The sequence below is a fragment of the Melitaea cinxia genome, chromosome 17, assembly GCF_905220565.1.
Source record: "Melitaea cinxia chromosome 17, ilMelCinx1.1, whole genome shotgun sequence".
In the NCBI taxonomy this organism is placed as follows: Eukaryota; Metazoa; Arthropoda; class Insecta; order Lepidoptera; family Nymphalidae; genus Melitaea; species Melitaea cinxia.
Window position 1 is genome coordinate 9,475,055 of NC_059410.1, and position 21,385 is coordinate 9,496,439.

General features: G+C 32.3%; 2 non-coding genes across 2 annotated transcripts; one reads left to right on the forward strand and one right to left on the reverse strand.

Annotated features, from left to right (window-relative positions):
• Positions 1-10,821: 10,821 nt before the first annotated feature.
• Positions 10,822-10,986, reverse strand: LOC123661955. The gene has a single exon (XR_006744416.1). It is a non-coding gene; the product is annotated as a U1 spliceosomal RNA (small nuclear RNA).
• Positions 10,987-13,987: 3,001 nt separating this feature from the next.
• On the forward strand, positions 13,988-14,152 carry LOC123661956. The gene has a single exon (XR_006744417.1). It is a non-coding gene; the product is annotated as a U1 spliceosomal RNA (small nuclear RNA).
• The last annotated feature ends 7,233 nt before the right edge of the window (positions 14,153-21,385 follow it).

Consider the following 21,385-nt stretch of genomic DNA (forward strand, 5'->3'; position numbering starts at 1 on the left):
GATAGCTAATGTAGTAAGGGTAACTTAGGCTACTTTTATTTTAGAAATTTATTTATTTTATAACTCTACGAACTGACCAATAACTTTATTGTTAAATTCCACACGGGCGAAGTCGCGGGCACAGCTAGTATAAATATAAGAATAGTAAATGTTTGTTACTCTTAAGTCTTACGAACTAAAACTTGGCGAGATACGCAACCATTTGCGAAGAATGTATCTCCATAAAGTGCGTTCTGGAGACCTGAAAACAGAGCCAGACACTCACTTCTGTTTTATTTCCTCTTCAGTATATATTTTTACATAAGTTGACGACTGAGTGTGATGCAGTTAATTCAACCCGAGACAGCATAAAATATTTCAGTCATTACAGAGTGATGTCTGCTACTTTATTTCTTTCTGTGACAAAAGAGTCTGGCTTCAAAAAGAAAGCTCATTGAGAGTTACCTCGTTTTATTGTTAGAAGGTGTCTGATTAGATTTCAGTGTGGTATAAATTTTCAATAATGTATATATTTCACAACTCTGTGTAATATTTAACAACATTGTAACATACTTTATTATTATTACTCAACAAAGAAATTGAAGTTTTAATAAAAATAGGAACCCGTTATTTCATATCAACATACAAAGAGATTGAACACGAAAAAAAAAATTAAATGAGTTCCATTCGTTGCAAAATATTATTCAACATCTTAATAAAAAATAAAAAAGTTATTATTACCGTTACATCAGATATTTTAAAAGTATCGCTTCGTGTTATTATTATTTTTTTTGTTGGGATAATAATTAACTACAAATGATAAAAGTAAAAATAGCAACACGTACAACCTGTTCAAGTAATTTCATAAGACATTATGCGAGATTTTTTCCCTGTAGCCGTCTCTCAGATTAAATCTATATATTTATATTATATAATACAGGAATATTTCGCTTATGGTGGAAAATATCAAGGGTCACACGGGTTTAACATAAGGCCTTTCTCTAACAATAATTAGTTGTATTGCTGTAAATAAATTGCTTTAAAAGGCCCTACAAAAAAATATACCAAAACAATTTACGAGTACTTTATATCAAAATCAACCTTGAATGTTTTTGCTATTTTTATAAATTATATTATACCCTTTTACAAATGTATTAAATATTAGCTTAAAATATATCTTTACGTTCGATATAATATTTCCTCTGTCCTAAGGTCACAAAGAATGGCTTTACAGCGATATTGTGATTCTTTTGTTCATAATCATATATAAACATCAAGCTCCTCTCTACCTCTTTCATTTAAACAATCACAATACATACATGCATAAATACATATAATCACGCCTTTTTCCCGTAGGAGTAGGCAGAGACCACTTCTTTCCACTTGCTACGATCCTTACATACTTCTTTCACTTCGTCCACTTTCATTATTCCCTTCATACATGCTCTTCGGGTACTCTTGACCTGGTCTTTTTTCAAGACGTCTCTTATTTGGTCTCGGAACGTCCGCCTAGGTCTACCCCTTCCAACCCTTCCATCCACAATCGTTCTTCACTCATTCTCTCGACATGACCAAACCATTTGAGCATACCATTCTCAATTTTTGTCACTACATCTTCTTTCAGACCACAACGTTTCCTTATCTCACTATTTCTTACCCAGTCACTCAGTTTAACTCCTATCATACTTCTTAACGCTCTCATCTCAACTGATTTATTCTGCAACAATCACAAAGTATACAATAAACACTACATACACAACTACCATACAATAAACTATAAATTATTGAATAAACTAACAACTGGTAACCAGAAACGTGTGCGTTGTTAGATTTCAGTTACACTTTTATTAACATTAAACATATTGCTGACTATTCTTATTTTCTAACTATTTATTAAATCAAATCATTTAGCATAAACTATCAAAACAGCTTACAGTGGTAAAATGCCGTTTTAAATGTTAATATGTACAATAAATGATGTACATGTAGCACTATTCTAAAAGGCGTTTACAATATTTTGTATTAGCCATGATTACGTAATTTTTTTGAAAAAGGTTTTCCAAATTCAAAACTTTTACCATAATACGAATTTTACATTAAAAATATGAGCACATTGAGTGTAATCTCGGCTCTCGTGGCTCCACGAACGAAAGAGTATTGTTTATGTCTACGATTATTTACTGGGTATTGTATAGCGGCCTATTGTCCCGTTAATGAGCGATCTGAAGGCACGCACGTCGCCATTTTTAACTCCCACTGGACTCAGATGTTTCTATGACCTGTTCTTTGTAATTACCTGTACAATAGTTTTATTGATTAAATGAGAGAAATATAAAAAATACTTTTTTTAAACTGTATAAGATTGTTATAAAATACGATTAACTTAATATTCTGAATATTTTTTGTCCGTTGTTGTTCAGTTTGTCAAAAAACAGTTTTCAATTATTAAGTTTGTCAAGTTTTAGACAAATAATATATATGTTTCTCATGTGTAGTTTCTTATACTACAATAATATATTAATTTAACCTATTTTACAGATATATAAAATGTATAAGAATACTACCATGTTAAAATTTACCATCAACTTAATTGTTATAATCACGTCATCTTTTCTATCTGATTTCCTCAACGATAATCTTATATTATTGGAACGAAGTTCCTTACGGCAAGCTTGACATTTGGCTGAGCGACCGAACTGAAAAAAATGTAATACTAAAACCGTAAGAAAAATATATAACGGAAGTGACGTAATATCAGTCACACGACTGTATAAATATGACGTTTGTAAAACTAAAATATTACTAGTAAACTTTTCTTAAAATGATTTATATAATTTTATACTGTCGACAAATATAAAATAATTGTGTTTGCGCGCAAACGAAAAAAAACCGACTTCAATTACATCGACAAGTAATACAACGCAGATCGACGAAAAAATAGTCAAGCAACTACGCGTCATCAAAGATTACTCAAAAACTAGTTATCAGATCTCGATAAAATTTATATGTGACCACATGATAAACATCAGCTTTCGATTAAATTAAAAATTATCAAAATCGGTATACCAAGTAAAAAGTTATTGCGGATTTTCGAGAGTTTCCCTCGATTTCTCTGGGATCCCATCATCAGATCCTGGTTTCCTTATCATGGTACTAAACTAGGGATATCCCCTTTCCAACAAAAAAAGAATTATCAAAATCGGTACATCCAGTAGAAAGTTATGTGGTATAATACAACGTAGGTCGACGAAAAAAGCGTCAAGTAAAAACGCATTATTGGATATAACTCGAAAAGTAGTTGTTAGATCTCAAATAAATTTAAATGGGACCAATTGGCACACACCACCTTTCGATTAAAACAAAATTTGTCGAAATCGGTCTTCCCGGTCAAAAGTTCTGAGGTAACATACATAAAAAAAAAAAAAAAAAAAAAAAAAAAAAAAAAAAAATACAGTCGAATTGAGAACCTCCTCCTTTTTTGGAAGTCGGTTAAAAAAGACATGTTTTTTTATTTCACTTTTTGAATTATTATTGTTATTATTATTTTGTTTGATTTATTTTATTTTACGGTATTTGTTATTTTATTTTACGGTATATGTACTTAATTAAAAACCAAACAACAAAATTAAAAAAAAATCAAGAACTAGAAAATATATATATAATTAAACATTTTTTTTAATTGTGTTGCTTCTATACGATTCAAAGGAACTTCGTTCCTACCTGGTGTTCCATGACACCACATAATTTTTTCTTTTTTTTTCTTATCTTATCTTTACTATCGATAGTTACTCTAATATTGACCACAGATACCAATAAAACAAAAATAGGTTAAATGTACGTATTTTTCTAAAGTAACAAGATATACAATCAGCCATCGTAATTACAGTTCCAAGGGGTGTAACAACGTGGTTTCTATGGTCGACAGCGAACTGGTAAGGTAAGGAATCCTAGTTACATTGCCAATAACAGAGAGAAGGGACCCATTTAAGGGGCAATTGACTTTAAGATGGTCGAACACGCTCCGAATTGTTGTCGTATTACGTCAGATCCGATCGTGAATGTTAAAGTCACGAGGCCTTATAAACGATTCACTCGACTCATTTAAATAATATCATCAGACTAATCTTGACAAATCCTTAAAACTCATGAGTAATTGATTCGTTCATTGCACCCCGAAGTGTCGTGAATTTTAAATTTATTTAAATAAAAGGCAATCTGAGCTACTTTACCCGTATTAAAAATTTACAGTACCCCCAGTATCTCGAAGTGAAATTTGAAATTCAAAAACTTTCGTAAAAAAACAGACATTAATGGCGCTTAACGTTGCAACAGAGGCCTGAATGGAGGCAATCAGTGTTCCGAGAGATTGGAGACTCTACTTACTGCCGTTATACTGTAGACATCATGCGATCGTCTGTGGATCTTAACTTTGAAGGAATAAACGCTATATTACAATGAAAGTATTACTTGCGTCTACCACTGTACAAAGGTATTATTATATAGTCCTTATAACAATACAAGATTTGAAAAGTGAATGATTAATTTTCTGTATAGTCTGCTGTAAATAGTTGTTATCTCTTAGTGGTAAATGGATATAAATTATTACATCGTTATTACAATTCCATGTACAACTATGCTTTTGATAATACTTGTTAAATTAATCTTATACTCATTCTCTTATTCTCTATTTTGACCGATAGCGGTATTTTGATTTTGGATAACCATCCAACACCTGGCTATGAAATACACAGGTCAAAGACGGGCAGCAGCGTCTTCGGTGCGACAAAGTCAGCCCTGCGGTCACCAACCCGCCTGCCTAGCGTGGTGACTATGGGCAAAACACATGAGTTCACGCCATTTTTGACGCTAATTTGTGGAGGCCTATGTCATAAGTATTGTTATTCGCTTTTTGATCAAAGACGTTCAAAGTGAGTAAATATTTTGAGAAAATAAGTCTTCCTTGCCTGGTATCAATTATTTATTGTAACACAATATTAGAATGATATAAGGACATGATAAAGACATGAAAACTAACAAGAAAATTCAATGTCCGCATAGGATTTCTTGTTAATATTGAAGTAGGTATATCATTAAATTATTGAAAAAAAAACGAACTAAAATACATCATACGACAAAATATGCAAGAAAATAAACAAATTAATATTTAGGTTATTTCGCTAAACTAATACTCAAGTGAGGATTAAATTTTACCTCGTCTTGTCTTATGATGTTTCAATCGATGGGTACTGATATGAAAGTTTAAAAATAATGCGAATGTGTTTACGATCAAGATCACGATTCAGCCTACAGCATTCCACTGGACATAGATACACTTTCTCCGTGTAGGAGAAGAATTATGTGTACGCTTATTGTTAATTCAAAACTTATTTTTGATTATTTGTGACATCTGACAAACTTTTAAGCAAAGTGTTAGTTTGTCTAAAAAGAAATTATGTTCTACACCTACCTACTTAAAACCAATATGCTGCAAAATTGTCTGTTTGTATACTTACTTAAAAAAATATAACTATATATATAATATAAATAAAGACTTAACGAATATCGATGTACAATTAAGCAAGCGATTGTCAGCCGTAAAATGTACCTGAAGGCATGAAATGGAAAATTTCGTATAAATATCTGTGACATTATTAGATTAAGTTGTTATTTGAGTTAAACAGGAAGTAAGCAATGTTGACTTCCTAAACTCACCTCTTGTGACGGGCAAGGAACTTGACTTTCATTTACATTCAATATTTACCCTCTTATTCGTCTATAAATAAACTCGGTAGCTAATATAATAAAATAATACATACCGCGCAATTTCGATAAGTGATCATCCCCAAATTGAAATTTGATACAACAAAGTCTTCAGATCTGTCTATTATTCGATTCCTTTCAAATCAAGTCTAATGTAATATAAAATCCTAAAACACAATTTTAAGTTTGCCCCTATTTTAAAAAATGACCTTGCGCAAACGAATTTCCATAGAATTGTTATGGTAGATGAAATAGTTGAAAATAGAAATGAAGCTTAATTTATTTACATTACATTTCTTTATTTTATATGGCATAGCCTGTATCTCAGATGTCAGTGTCAGTCGTTACATATTTAAAGCAAAAATTTACATTGCATACTCATCACAAGTATATTATTTGTAATAACATGTAAACATATAACAATAATTAATTTGAGGGTAGAGTAACAATGACGTTGTGTTCAACAGAAATGTATAGTTTGACAATGACAAGTATGAACTTAAGCACGTTTCTATGTATTATTTATTTCAATTTATTTTTTGATATACTTACTATTTATATTTTTACAGTTTCTATTTATATTTAATTTTTTATTATGATTACTATTTATATTTTTCTAAGTAATACATTAATTATTCAAATAGATAACTAGTACTGATTTATTTTATATTTTAATGTAATTGAAACTACTTACAGCACACGAATATTTGTATGTATATTTATTTCATGACTGATTGACGATGATGATTTACGCAAACCATAATATTTAAAATAAAAGACTATTAGTATATACTAACCAGTACTTACAAATCACAGATAGAATAAACGTCTTGTAAGATTAGTAACGTGTCAGCCTCGCCTCGAGCGTTCGCTTTACTGTCACAATTCATTATAACACAATTAGACGCAGATGACAGTTGAAGATCTACATTACGTACCCTGGGACAACAAACTTGTATCCTACTGAAAGTGAAGCGATATTAAGCGTTCTTATTAGCTATTCATCTCATTGTAAGAATAACTCTTTCACTTGCTAAGAAATCGTAAAAAGAAAATTAACAATTTATGTACAAATAAGTGTAAAAAACATTTGAATTATTTTTATATATTTCGAGACCACAATGATCTAATATAGTGGAGTGTTGTAGTGAATGAAACACGTGTTACTTTATCATAATAAATACGAGTTTAGCTGCTTAGAGAACTAATTTTTATAGTGTTAAAGTTGAAAATTAAAGTCGTGGTGGCAATGTTGATAGCGGAATAACATGACCAATCGAACCTTCTTCCAAGTTTTAATCAAACCTCCAGGGTCCAGTAGTGGGAATCTTATCGTTTTTTATTGTACTTACTCAATCAACATAAGTAAAACTTTAAAGATTTTGATATTTTTATAAAAGTATCTATAGCTTTATTCTTTGTGTCTATCTATTATCTTGTGTCTGTCTCTTTAGTCTCTATTTATTGTGCTGTGTGGCTACGGCACTAAAGAATTTAGCCACCCCCTCTTCCCGTGGGTGTCGTAAGAGGCGACTAAGGGATAACAAGGCGGGATAACCATCCAACTGCTGGCTTTGAAATACACAGGCCGAAGACGGGCAGCAGCGTCTTCGGTGCGACAAAGCCAGTACTGCGGTCACCAACCCGCCTGCCCAGCGTGGTGACTATGTGCAAAACACATGAGTTCGCCAACACGTTATTTTTGGCGTAAACTTGTGGAGGCCTATGTCCAGCAGTGGACTGTATAGGCTGTAATGATTGATAGCTTTATTCACACTATCTAATATAAAAATTAATTATTGACGAAAGAGCTGCGAATAGTATTCGATGGAAACCTAGCCCTGTATATAAAGGCAAGGGCGGTTGTCGCAAAATTAAACGGAAATCGAAAGCTGCGGCTTGCGGCAGTACGACCTGTCTGTAGCGTACTAGATGTACACGTCTGAGATACCTGCCTGTCTGATGTTATCAACATAATTTAGTATTACTTCGAAACATGAGCAATTTTGTAAGTATTGATAGGTATATATATACGTTTCATACAATCATTCACATATTATTTTACTATGTTTTTAAAATTTAAGTAACATTATCATCAAATTTATCGCATTAAGTCAACACGCTTTTTATTTTACACTTTTTTAGAAATGTAACTGGCCCTTTTACACAATTGGCTTTAATTCTACGTTTCACTTTATAACTGGTATAAGTGTTTTAATATTTATTAAATCCCTCAAATCCCTATCATTTTCCTAACACCCCCCCCCTCACTCCGATTGACGGGCTTAGTAACACCATGTCATCAGCGTAGCTCAAGTTGTTGACACATTGTCCATTTGATTAAAAACGGTGATGGTGATCAGTAGAGTTTATGATGTAAAAGCTTTAATTCATCTTAGCGCGTGGTGTGGTGTGAGTAAAGATTGTGTAAAATATAATAACTAATTGCCAAATCAATATCTAATAAATAAAATTCTCGTGTCGCGGTGTTTGTAGTTAAACTCCTCCGAAACGGCTTGACTGCTTCTCATGAAATTTTATGTGCATATCGGGTAGGTCTGAGAATCGAACAACTTCTATTTTTCATAACCCTAAGTTTTAAGGGGGAGCGGGGGGTTAAAAGGGTTAATAAAATATTATGAAATTTTGTGTACATATCGGGTAGGTTTGAGAGTCGGCTAACATCTATTTTTCGTTCCCCTAAGCTAGAAGAGGGGAAGGGACTGAAAAGGTTAATAAAATATATGATAAACCAACGTTTGCGGGGTCAGCTAGTCTTCTATATATAAATAATAATTAATGACCAAAATGTATGTACGCACATAACAACCAAAGGTCTGTACCAAATTAAATTATTCTTGTTCTGTTTTATTTGTAATATCAGGACAAGGTATGTGTATACAAGAAAATTAAAAAAAAAACTACAGATTCAAGAAAAAATATGGCCGTACGACGTTTGCTGGCTTAGCTACTTTTTGTATAAAATTGCATATTAAATTGATTGATTTCTCATATGGAAAGTTTATGATGCAAAATATTTAATCAAAACTCCAAATTATTTTTATTGACTTCCAACAAAACAAAGTTATGACAGCTCCGACGATGACTACCGCGTCGATGCGGGACAAATCAATGCATTCTTTATACAAAAACACTCATACATTCATAGTGCCAAGATGAGTCGAATTGTCTATAGAAGATAAAAGAGATGTAAAACAAAGCAAAACAATGAAAATCTCCATAATAATGCAATGATCTCTTTTTCTATGCCATTCTTAACAATTTGATCAGGAATATTAAGGCCAGTAAGTTGTTTATGTACTGGAATGATTCTAAGTGGGAATAAAGTTTTATGGCACGTAATAACAAAATTCCGCTTGCGGCTTCATCCGTGCGGAAATTCAATTATATTCTATTAAGGCTTTGCAGTTTACAAGAAATATTTAGTAGTTTTGAAATTGTAAGTTTTCTTTAAATTTTTTTTATATTTGATAAATATAAATAGCGTCGCACCTCTGGGTAACAGGTACTTATATCGAAAAAATAATCATACCTTTACCACCTTACAAAACATACGTTACTTTTTTAGGCTATTGATTAGTTGTCATAACGACATCTATCGGAACCCTATTGGGTTTTTATGGATTTTAAATTATTTAATTATATTTTATTTATTTGGGTTTTTGAGAAACTACTTCGGTTCGAACTATGGTGTAACGTAGTGAGCAATATTATCCACCAGAGGGCAGTAGCAGTTTATTGTTTATAAATAATTTTGATGATTCTTGTTTTAACCGAAAGTTGACGCTTGTCTTGTGGTCTGATGACATAAGTAGATGATCTGATTGATCTGATGATCTGATGACTACTTTTGTAATTGGTTTTGGTTTGCGAGCAAATGCGATTATGTTTGTTAAAATATTGCTAAATTGTAAAAAAAAATCTCATCCGTAAGAAAAAAATTTCTGTGTTTCTATGTGTTCATCCCTTTCCTTACCGCGTAAGTAGTTGTTTTGATTTTACCATTATATTCTTTTTAAATTATCAGTTAAGAATTAACCAGTGCGACTCTTATAGGCTGCAAGTCCTAAGTCATCTTATAAAATACGCGACATGGTTCTAGGTGCTATCTTCATCTTCATCGAGATAAAATCTTTTTCTTTCGCACAGGATTTCTTCGAATTCTTTCCTTTACTGCTTTAATGGCGTTTTTCATATGAACACTACGTGGACGGCCCGATCTTTTTCTGTCACAAACAGAGGAGGTTCTATTGTACCTATCAATAAGCCGGTACACAAACATTTGACTAATACCAAGCATATGGAGATTCAAAAATTGTATTTTGGCTCCATACCTACTTTGTGTAATGCAATCATAGTGATTCGATTTTCTTTATCATCTCTTTTATCCATTTTAATATCACAAAATATTTTACAATATATTGGCGCGAAAATAAGAAAACACAATGAACAATAATATAATAATTGTCTTTGCTCGCAAACGAAAAAAAAACCGACTTCAATTACATCGACAAGTAAAACAACGTAAGTAGACGAAAAAAATAACAAACGCACTAGTCGTCACTACGACTTCAATGTTTTTGCCAGTTAAAAAAAAAGGTTCAAATCCTTTCTAGCTGATTACGAAAAAATCATTAGGTTCTTAATTCATTCAACTATAAGCTTTTTGTGTGTTACCTTCATATCTTTTTATTGGGTGTGCCGATTTAATGATTATCTTTTATTCGAAAGGTGATGCTTGTTGTGTGGTTCCATTTAATTGGAGTGAGATCTGACGAGTAGTTTTAGAGTCATCCCTAATAATGTGTATTGTACTTTACTTGTCGATTTAAACAGACATCGGTTTATTTTTAATTGAAACAATAACAATTATTAGCATTTCAAGAACAACTTCCATCTGAGGTGGCCGCGGGCACTTAGTCTCTGCTATCAAAATTATACGCTCGAGCTATCCACTAATCGTAGAAACAGAGCGTGAGACTCAGTAATTTATGTGATTACATGTAAAGTGTTGCAACTTATATAATTCTTCATTTTCAATATTTTAAAAACAATTCAAATGGGGGGTCCGCGCGAACGCGAGACCCCATGAAAAAATTATGCGCCCGAGCTATCCCACTAGGAATAGTCGCCAGAGGTCAACCCGCTACTACTAGATCCTAATGATCAGGTTTCGCTCTGGGGGAACCGCCTTCTTGATCACGGTATCCCCGACGCTGTTAATATGCTCTAATCTCAGTTACTTCTCGTAGAAATGCTGAGAGAATTATAACTATGTAAGTGCGATTTAGAAACTGTTTGAAATAAAAAGCGCCATCTAGACTACCTTGATACAACAAATGTGCTGTAAGTGTCATATTCGTGCCGATACTTTAGCATAGAATTTTGAACTACCGTCTATTTTGTGTTGTTCCTAGTGAGTACGAGTACATTCTTTGAACTAACTGTTGAGATACCGTCAGTTTGATTTTGTATTATCTCGTGTATGTTATTATGTACTAACCGCTTAACTGAGGTAGGGCACAAAATGTGGAGCAGCGCGACTGGGTAGTACCTCGACCTTACAGAAGACCACAGCTAAATAATACTGCTTTCAAGCAGTGCTGTGTTCCTGTTGGTGAGTTAGGTGGCCAGAGCTCCTGGAGGGAATTGGGCATAAGTTCAGTAACGCGCTTGCAATGCTTCTGGTGTTGCAAACGTCTGTAAGCTACGGTAATGGCTTACAATCAGGTGAGCCGTACGCTTGTTTGCCGACCTAGTTATATATAAACAAATAAAAAATAAATTGTTTTTATTTGTATGGTATATAAAAAAAGGTATATTATTATAATGTTCAAATTATCTTAAAAAAATAACTCAGTCTGTCAGTAAATATAACAACACTAGAACCTGCTAGATTACAAATAATATATTTCAAGGCTCAGTATAGCAGTAATTCCAGTATAGCTAACAGTTCAGCTCACATTATGCATATCGGGCCATCAACTTTAAAACGTCTGTTACAGTTCCTGTTTGAGTCATAGTAGGCAGCACCTGGACCCACTTCACTCTTCGAACCATCTGTGAAAATTTTATTCCACTGAAAATATTTTTGATATATCTCTTGAACTATTTGCGGTTTCAAAACATTTGTGTTGTAATTTTTTTTTTGACATTGAGACACAATCCAGATTAATTTCTATAATATGAAAAATATATATATGACAGCCAAAAATTAAGTGTGAATATTTCTAGAATTTCAGTAGAGTGAACAATTTCTTCCTTAGTGTCTTCATAGATTAACAATTGAAGTGGTTTTTTTATCGTGCCAATATCTTTGGTAAAATTAAGTAATGGTATCTGGGTGACCGAACTTAGCTCGGTATTTTTAGTAAATTGTGTTTTTGGAAATCATATTTAAATACGAATTACATATTTATAAAATATGAATAAAAAAATTTTTACCGACAATAATAAAAAATTATAAATAAATATAAAAAATTAAAAAATTATAATGTTAAAATATGAATAATATTTTTCGATTTTACCGACAATATAATAAAAAATAATAACTTGCTATTTAAATACAACATAACGAGTGCAATTAGAAAAAAAAAGGGAAAAATGACATTCGATGTTGGATATATGAGGATTTGAACCATGATCTTTTCGGACGATCGCGTTCGGCCGATTTCCCCTGAGCTATTACAACTTTATCAATAGATGCAAATTTTACCTTCGTATTGTAACAATATTGTAGCCATTTTTTCATTGCCTAAAAATAGGGATAAAATGACATTTTCCAAAAACGAATCCTAGCTAGATTTATTTATCTCCCCCCGAAATACCCTTCATACTAAATTTTACGAAAATCATTAGAGCCGTTTCCGAGATTCAGATTATACATCAGAGATTCAGATATACAACACTCCTTGTCTATGAATATTGTGCCCGCTAAACCTCCAGTTAAGTCCAAAAATTAAATATTTCTTTAAAAATTATCATATTACAATTATATGAAGAAATTGTTTCCACAATGAAATAAATAGTAATTGAGTTGATAATTAACTTTGATTTATTTTTGGTTACTTTTGGTTTGTTTAACAAGCTTAAGTTATACTTACGAGTAAATGATTGATAAATTATTGCAACATAAATTGAAATATAAATAGCAATGAGAAGAAATACACAGAAGATAACAAGATAGCAGTAGATAGAAACTACGTATTAACGCCAGTTTATTAACCGACTTCAAAAAAGGAGGAGATTACTCAATTCAACCGTATATATAAATTTTATGTATGTTCGGGGATAACTTCGTCGTTTATGAACCGATTTTAATAATTCTTTTTTTGTTGGAAAGGATATATCTCAAGGGTGGTACCGTGATAAGTAAACCAGGACCTGATGATGGAATCCCGGAGAAATTGAGGGGAATCTTCAAAAATCGTAGTGACGACTAGTGTGTTTGTTATATTTTTTACGTCTACATACGTTGTATTACTTGTCGATGTAATTGAAGTCGGTTTTTTCGTCTGCTAGCAAACACAATAGTAAGTAATTACTAAACTATATCACTTCGGGTCATACGTCTCTTCCTCGTTAAATTACTCGTTAGAATAAAGTATTTAAATTTTACAAAAAAAAGGTCGGTTTCACTTCTTATAAAAGGTTATATTTTGTTTCGATATGAAAGAACTAAAAAGTAAACTCAAACGTAATCTAAAACTTAAATATATTTTACAAAAAAAAAAACTTTTCTGTAGTTGTCTATTTGATAATTTTCAAATTCCCGTGTTTACAATATACTACTTAAAAACAACTATGCGGTTAGTCGGAACAAGGTATTCAGTAATAACAAAATAAATATAAAGTTGAATTACTATTTAATGAAATAACTATTATGGTTAGTGATCTTTATTATTTGCACATTCGCTTATTTACAGTATACAACTTAAAATAATTATAAATGTCAGTACTTAAAAACATACACGAGATAGAACAAAATAAAATTGACGGTACCTCAACAGCTATTTCAAAGAATGTACTCGTACTCTCTAGGAACAACACAAAATAGACGGTAGTTCAAAATTCTATGCTAAAGTATCGGCACGAATATGACACTTACAGCACATTTGTTGTATCAAGGTAGTCTAGATGGCGCTTTTTATTTCAAACAGTTTCTAAATCGCACTTACATAGTTATAATTCTCTCAGCATTTCTACGAGAAGTAACTGGGATTAGAGCATATTAACAGCGTCGGGGATACCGTGATCAAGAAGGCGGTTCCCCCAGAGCGAAACCTGATCATTAGGATCTAGTAGTAGCGGGTTGACCTCTGGCGACTATTCCTAGTGGGATAGCTCGGGCGCATAATTTTTTCATGGGGTCTCGCGTTCGCGCGGACCCCCCATTTGAATTGTTATTAAAATATTGAAAATGAAGAATTATATAAGTTGCCACACTTTACATGTAATCACATAAATTACTGAGTCTCACGCTCTGTTTCTACGATTAGTGGATAGCTCGAGCGTATAATTTTGATAGTAGAGACTAAGTGCCCGCGGCCACCTCAGATGGAAGTTGTTCTTGAAATGCTAATAATTTTTATTGTTTTCAATTAAAAATAAAAATAGGTAAAAAAACTTTTTAAGTTAAACGGTTTTATGTTAAACATACATTGCAATGTTTAAGATAAATGTACTAAAAACCAAAAAATAATAAAATAGATACAGTCGTGGGAATTATAAACATATGCATAGACTAGACTAAAATAAAACCGTGGGGCACGTCAATTGTCTACAAATTATCGACTTAATGTGCGATAGAAGAATCGTTTAATTCGTCGTTAAAATAGGCAGTTGGCCCGCAGACGGTGAGGAAATTACTTACTATTTTCTTGCTCATGGAAATTCCAATAGTTATACACTCCATGTAAATAAAAGAGATGTTTCAACTAGTTTATCGTTGGACATTCACACTGCTGGCTGGCGAGGAATCGTTTCACTGCTCGTAGTTTGTCTTTAATCGACAAAACATATGATAAAAGTACTACTCGCTCACCACTATGAAACCCTAAAACTCATAATCGAGTTTGCTAGCTTGTTTCCACATTCTAGCCCTACTTATCACACGTCCATCGTTGTCGGTTGAACAACTGCCTAATTATAGTGTAACATTACAAAACAAACATTTTAATCAACGATTGTAGACAATTGACGTGCCCCACGGTTTTATTTTAGTCTAGTCTATGCATATGTTTATAATTCCCACGACTGTATCTATTTTATTATTTTTTGGTTTTTAGTACATTTATCTTAAACATTGCAATGTATGTTTAACATAAAACCGTTTAACTTAAAAAGTTTTTTTACCTATTTTTATTTTCTTGTTTTTAGTTTTTATTTTGCATTCTGTTTAATTCATTTAGTGCTTTATTATTGTAAAGCCCATCTTAAATATTGAGGTTGTATAGTGCACTGTATTCGTCTTGTCAAGCCCTTTTATTTGATACCCATATTGGTGGGATTGATAAAAAATTGTTATCAGACATTTGGTAGCGGCGGCCAGCTTAGATTTCAATTTTGCATAGTAAATTGTATTCTACTTGTTGAGACCTTTCATTTGATACCCATGTTGATGGGATTGATAAAACCTAAGTTATCCGCCATTTTGTAGAGGCCGCCATCTTGGATTTTAATTTTATATAGTACATTGATTATACTGGTTGAGCACTTTCATTTGATACCCATATTGATGGGATCGATAAAACCTACGTTATCCGCCATTTTGTAGCGGCCGTCATCTTGTATTTCAATTTTTTATAGTATATTGTATTCTGCTTGTTGAGCCCTTTCATTTGATACCCATATTGATGGGATTAATAAAACATAAATTATCCGCCATTTTGTAGCGGCGGCCATCTTGAATTTATAATGATAATGAATAAACATAATAGTATTGTCACCAAAATCCAAAGTGTATACAAAATTTCAGATTAATCGGTTGACAGGACGAGGGTGAAATTTGAATTACTAAATTTGACCCAAGAATAAAAAATAAAACAAACGGGGTGAGCTAAATAAAACCGTTTAATAAACCGACGTCTGTTTAAATCGACAAGTAAAGTACAATACACATTATTTGGGATGACTCTAAAACTACTCGTCAGATCTCACTCCAATTAAATGGAACCACACAACAAGCATCACCTTTCGAATAAAAGATAAGTACCTGGGTGACCGAGCCCAGCTCGGTATTTTTAGTAAATCGTGAAGGATTAGTAGTAGAAGAGAGAGTTAAAATGATTCGCTGCCGGTTTGGATGAAGTCTTTTTTAACCGACTTCAAAAAAGGAGGAGGTTACTCAATTCGGCTGAAGGAAACTCAATACATATATATCGCACCTTCGGTGCAACAAAGTCACAATTCAGGACACTTTTTTTGTTATGTCTTTCTTAGGACTTTTTGATAATTTAATATAAGATTTTTAAACTATAGCAAAGAAAGTAAACTATTAATTTATAAAGATTTCAAACATACTATAAATAGTAATCCAGAAATGAGGAAGTAAAAGCGAAAAAAAAAAATTAAAAATCCTCTCCTGTAAAATGAAGAAATGAGCTGTTTTGACTTTGTTGCACCGAAGGTGCGATATATATATATATAGATATATATCACTACATAGTATAAAACAAAGTCGCTTTCTCTGTTCCTATGTCCCTATACATGCTTAAATCTTTAAACCTACGCAATGGATTTTGATGAGGTTTTTTAGTAGATACAGTGATTGAAGAGGAAGGTTTATATGTATAATAACATCCATTAAATAGTGGAGAAATACTGTTATTTTTGAGATTTCTAATGTGATGTCGTAAATAATTACATTTTTTTCGCTTACATTGCAAACGCAGCCTGAACCCTACGAGATTTATCAAAATAATGTACTAAGTATTATACACATTGAAAAGTTCTACAGAAAACGCCGCTATAGTATATGTCTATCTCTTATGGATATCCCACAATAACATTTTTTTGTCATTTACTTTTTACGATAAATAATGGCTAATTTTCAAAGCGATTTTAACCAATACAGCGTTAATCCTTATCTAATTAAATACCTTAAATACATTGTTGATTTAATATAGCCCTTTACAGCATATGATTTAAATGAATATTTTTGAAGATATTATAGATTTAAAAATTGCGATACGTAGCGTTTGCGACAGTTCCGGCCGGCTTTTACTCTAAAGTTAACGCGTGCGGGCCACGGGCAGTAATGAATAAATCAAAACTACTGGATCGATTTTAATCATTTTTCAGTAAATGACATAGGCTATAATTATATTTTATACCCGTGCGAAGCCGTAGCGGGTCGCTAGTATATATATATTTTAATTTATGTTCGAGGATAACTTCGTCGTTTATGAAAAGATTTTGTTATTTTTTTTTTTGGTGGAAAGGAGATATCCCTGGTGTGGTAGCATGATAAGGAAACCAGGATCTGATGATGGGATCCTAGAGAAATCGAGGGAAACTCTCGAAAATCCGCATAACTTTACATTAACTACATAATACTTAACATACTACTGGGTGTACTTATTTTGATGATTTTTAACTTAATCGAATGCCGATGTTTATCATGTGGTCATATTTCATCGAGATCTGATTACAACTTTTGGGTAATCTTTGATAATGCGTATTTCTTGACTATTTTTTCGTGTACCTACATTGTATTACTTGTCGATGTAATTGAAGTCGATTTTTTTTTCGTTTGCCTGCAAACACAATTATTAATAATGAATTAACGCAAAATAAAAATAAAAAATAACGATAAATTAAAAATTGATACAAAATACACAATTACAACGCTTCAGTCTGTAATATCCCACTACTGGGCATAGGCCTCTTTCTCCATGTAGGCGAAGGATCAGAGCTTAATCCACCACGCTGCTCCAATGCGGGTTGGCGGATATTAAGTGAGTAACGATCGCTATCAGGTGTACATGATAACAACCGATACCGACGGCTTAACGTGCTTTCCGAGACACGGTGGGGAGACCCACAAGGACTGCACAAACACCCAGACCACGGCAAACACCTGTATGGCCAATACAAATGTTTATCACGTGCTGGGATCGAACCCGCAACCGCCAACGCAACAGGTACAATCCATGGCGTAACCGTTGCCCCAACGCGTGTCAAACACAATTACAAGATTGAGAGTAATTGCGTCTCAAAAACTGACAGGCGCTCCAACAAATCGTGTTTTTTTCTGAAAATCACATTTAAATACGAATTATATATTTACAAAATATGAAGAATATTTTTGTACCGACAATAATAAAAAATATAAATAAACATAAAAAATCAAAAATAAAAAATAATTAAAAAATAATAATGATAAAATATGAATAATATTTTTCGATTTTACCGACATAATAAATAAAAAAGTAGGAACAGCCTATTTAAATAAAAAATAACCAGTGCAATTAGAAAAAGAAAAAGAAAAAATAATTGACCAGGGACATGGGGATTTGAACCATGATCTTCTCGGTTGGTCCCGACCGACCGATTTCCCACCGAGCTATTGCAACTAACTTGACAAATGTGAAATTTACTTTCGCATTCTAACGATATTTTTTTCACTCCCTAAAAACAGGGATAAAACGACATTTTCTGAAAATGAATCCTAGCTAGATAGATTTATCTCCCCCAAAACCCCCTATATACTAAATTTTATGAAAATCGTTAGAGCCGTTTCCGAGATCCAGATTCTATATATATATATATACAAGAATTGCTCGTTTAATAGTATAATAAGATCATTAAATCGGCACACCCAATAAAAAGATATGAAGGTCACACACAAAAAGCTTATAGTTGAATGAATTAAGAACCTAATGATTTTTTCGATATCAGCTAGAAAGGATTCGAACCTTTTATCTCTCTCTATCTCTTAGTCGCCTCTTACGACACCCACGGGAAGAGAGGGAGTGGCTATATTCTTTAGTACCGTTGCCACACAGTTCTACATGTGGGTATTATAATTAAATTATAATACGTGCTTCAAAGTAAAGATGCTGAAAACTAAATAACTAGCTGTGCCCCGCTGTTTCATCCGCGTTAATTTGAGGAATATAATAGTCTATAGGCTTCCTCAGTAAATCTCATATCTCAGTAAATGGACTTTTCTACACAAAAAGATTTTATGCAAACCTAAAAGAAGCCCATAGGTTTTAGCCTCCCTCGATAAAGGGCTATCTTACACTGAAATAATTTTTGAAATCGCACCAGTAGTTTCTGAGATTAGCGCGTTCAAGCAAACTGATAAACAATCAAAGAAATTCTTCAGCTTTGTAATATTAGTATAGAATTACTAGCTGACTCGGCAAACGTTGTCTTGCCGCTAAACGCTATTTAAAAATAGGGGTTGATCGTAGAGAGTTGAAAATTTAGGGTTGTATGTGTTTTTTAATGTTGTATCATAAAAAATAAAAGATAGGTAATTTATCTAAAAATTAAAAAAAAATTAAGGGTGGACTACCCTTAACATTTAGGGGGGTGAAAAATAGATGTTGTTTGTTTCAAAAATCTACCCAACATGCATACAAAATTTCATGAGAATCGGTCAAGCCGTTTCGAAAGAGTTTAACTACAAACACCGCGACACGAGAATTTTATATATTAGATACATGATGTACTTTTAAGCATAAAGACTCATTCATTGGTGCGAGTAAATCATCTTTACAGGAAGAATGTTGAAGTACCCTCTATTTTATTTTCTTTCTATTTTGTTTTCAAGCTACCCTTTTTTTAAATAGTATTTTGTTAATAATGTTATTATTTAAAAACAAATTTTGGTAATTATAAGTAATAACGCTACTTCTCAGTCTTATAATTATAATTTAAATTTAATACTTCAAATAAATTTTATTCACATATATTTAAACTAATATTTTTCACATCGAAAGAGATAACATTACTTGTAGTATTTTGTTAATAATGTAATTATTTAAAAACAAATTTTGGTAACTATAAGTAATAACGTTACTTCTCAGTCTTATAATTATAATTTAAATTTAATACTTCAAATAAATTTTATTCACATATATTTAAACTAATATTTTTCACATCGAAAGAGATAACATTACTTGGAAAACAGGAAATCATTTTTTGATCCGCTATTAAAGGTAAATATAATAAGAATCTCATATTAAAGAAAAATAAATAAGTTAAATCAACAGTCTCAAATTAGAATTAAAAATGCATCACTATCATTTTTAACCGACTTCACAAAAAGGCACCTCTTGAATTACACGAGTTTTGTATGAGTACGAGTATGTGTGCATAACTTTTTATTAGTTTAACCGATTTTGATGAGTCTTTTTTTTAATGGAAAGCTGATATTTTCAATTTTATTGTAATTCAAAGAGTATTTTTTGAGATATCCGTAGTATTGTGTATTTAAGTCACTATTTTTTAGACTACTTACGGCGTAGCAGTTGCTGATTTAATTGGAGTCGGTTTTTTTCGTTTGCAAGCAAACACAATTATTTTGTGAGTATTACTTGACTTAATTAAACGCTCATCTAGCAAAATGTAACAATAACCTAAGATGATAATGGCGATTAAACATGAGCAATATTATATTTATAATAAAGTAGCCTAAGTTACTCCTTATTACAACAGCTATCTGCCAGTAAAAGTCCCGTCAAAATCGGTCCAGCCGTTTCAGAGATTTTCCGAAACAAAGAGACAGACAGACAAATTTTTAAAAAATGTTATTGTGGTATATGTACCATGTATAAATCCATATGAATTTAGTAAAAAGTAGTTATTTAATATTACAAACAGACAATCTTATTTTATTCATTTCTATAGAGAGCCTACTCTCAGATTGTTAGCGTGGATATTTGTGTTTGCAGGCAAACGAAGAAAAACCGACGTCAATTATATCGACAAATAATACAACGTAGGTAGACAACAAAATTGTCAAGTAAATACGCATTATCAAAGATTACTCCAAACGTTGTAATCAGATCTCGATGAAATTTAAATGTGACCACATGATAAACATCGGCTTTCTATTAAATTAAAAATCATCAAAATCATATTATTAATTTACGTTTTTATATCTTGTTGTAGCTACTATCGCTGTATGAAAGGGTTCCTATGAGTTTTCTTTACTAAGAATTTATTTTTTTAGTCCTTTGTCCTTATTTTATATCGTTACGTCACATCACGTCACGCTGCCTCTGTTACGTCACTTCGCGTCACGTTACATAATAGAAAAACGAGTGTACTTTACGAAACGTAACTGGCTGGGAAAGAAACCATCATCATCACTTCAGCTTATTGCAGTCCACTGCTAGACATAGGCCTCCACAAGTTCGCAACAAAAATGGCGTGAACTCATGTGTGTTGACCGCAGGGCTGGCTTTGTCGCACCGAAGACGCTGCTGCTCGTCTTACCAACTTACTCTCCAAGTCATGCCTGCGTAAAGATCAATATTATCTTAATTAAGGAGATATACATAGGACTTTATTTTACTATAAAAAGTTTTGTTATATCTCAATCTCGTGAAATACATTGTGGTTAAGTCTTTCTAATGATTATTCATAGACGCTCGGTTAGGAAAAGGTT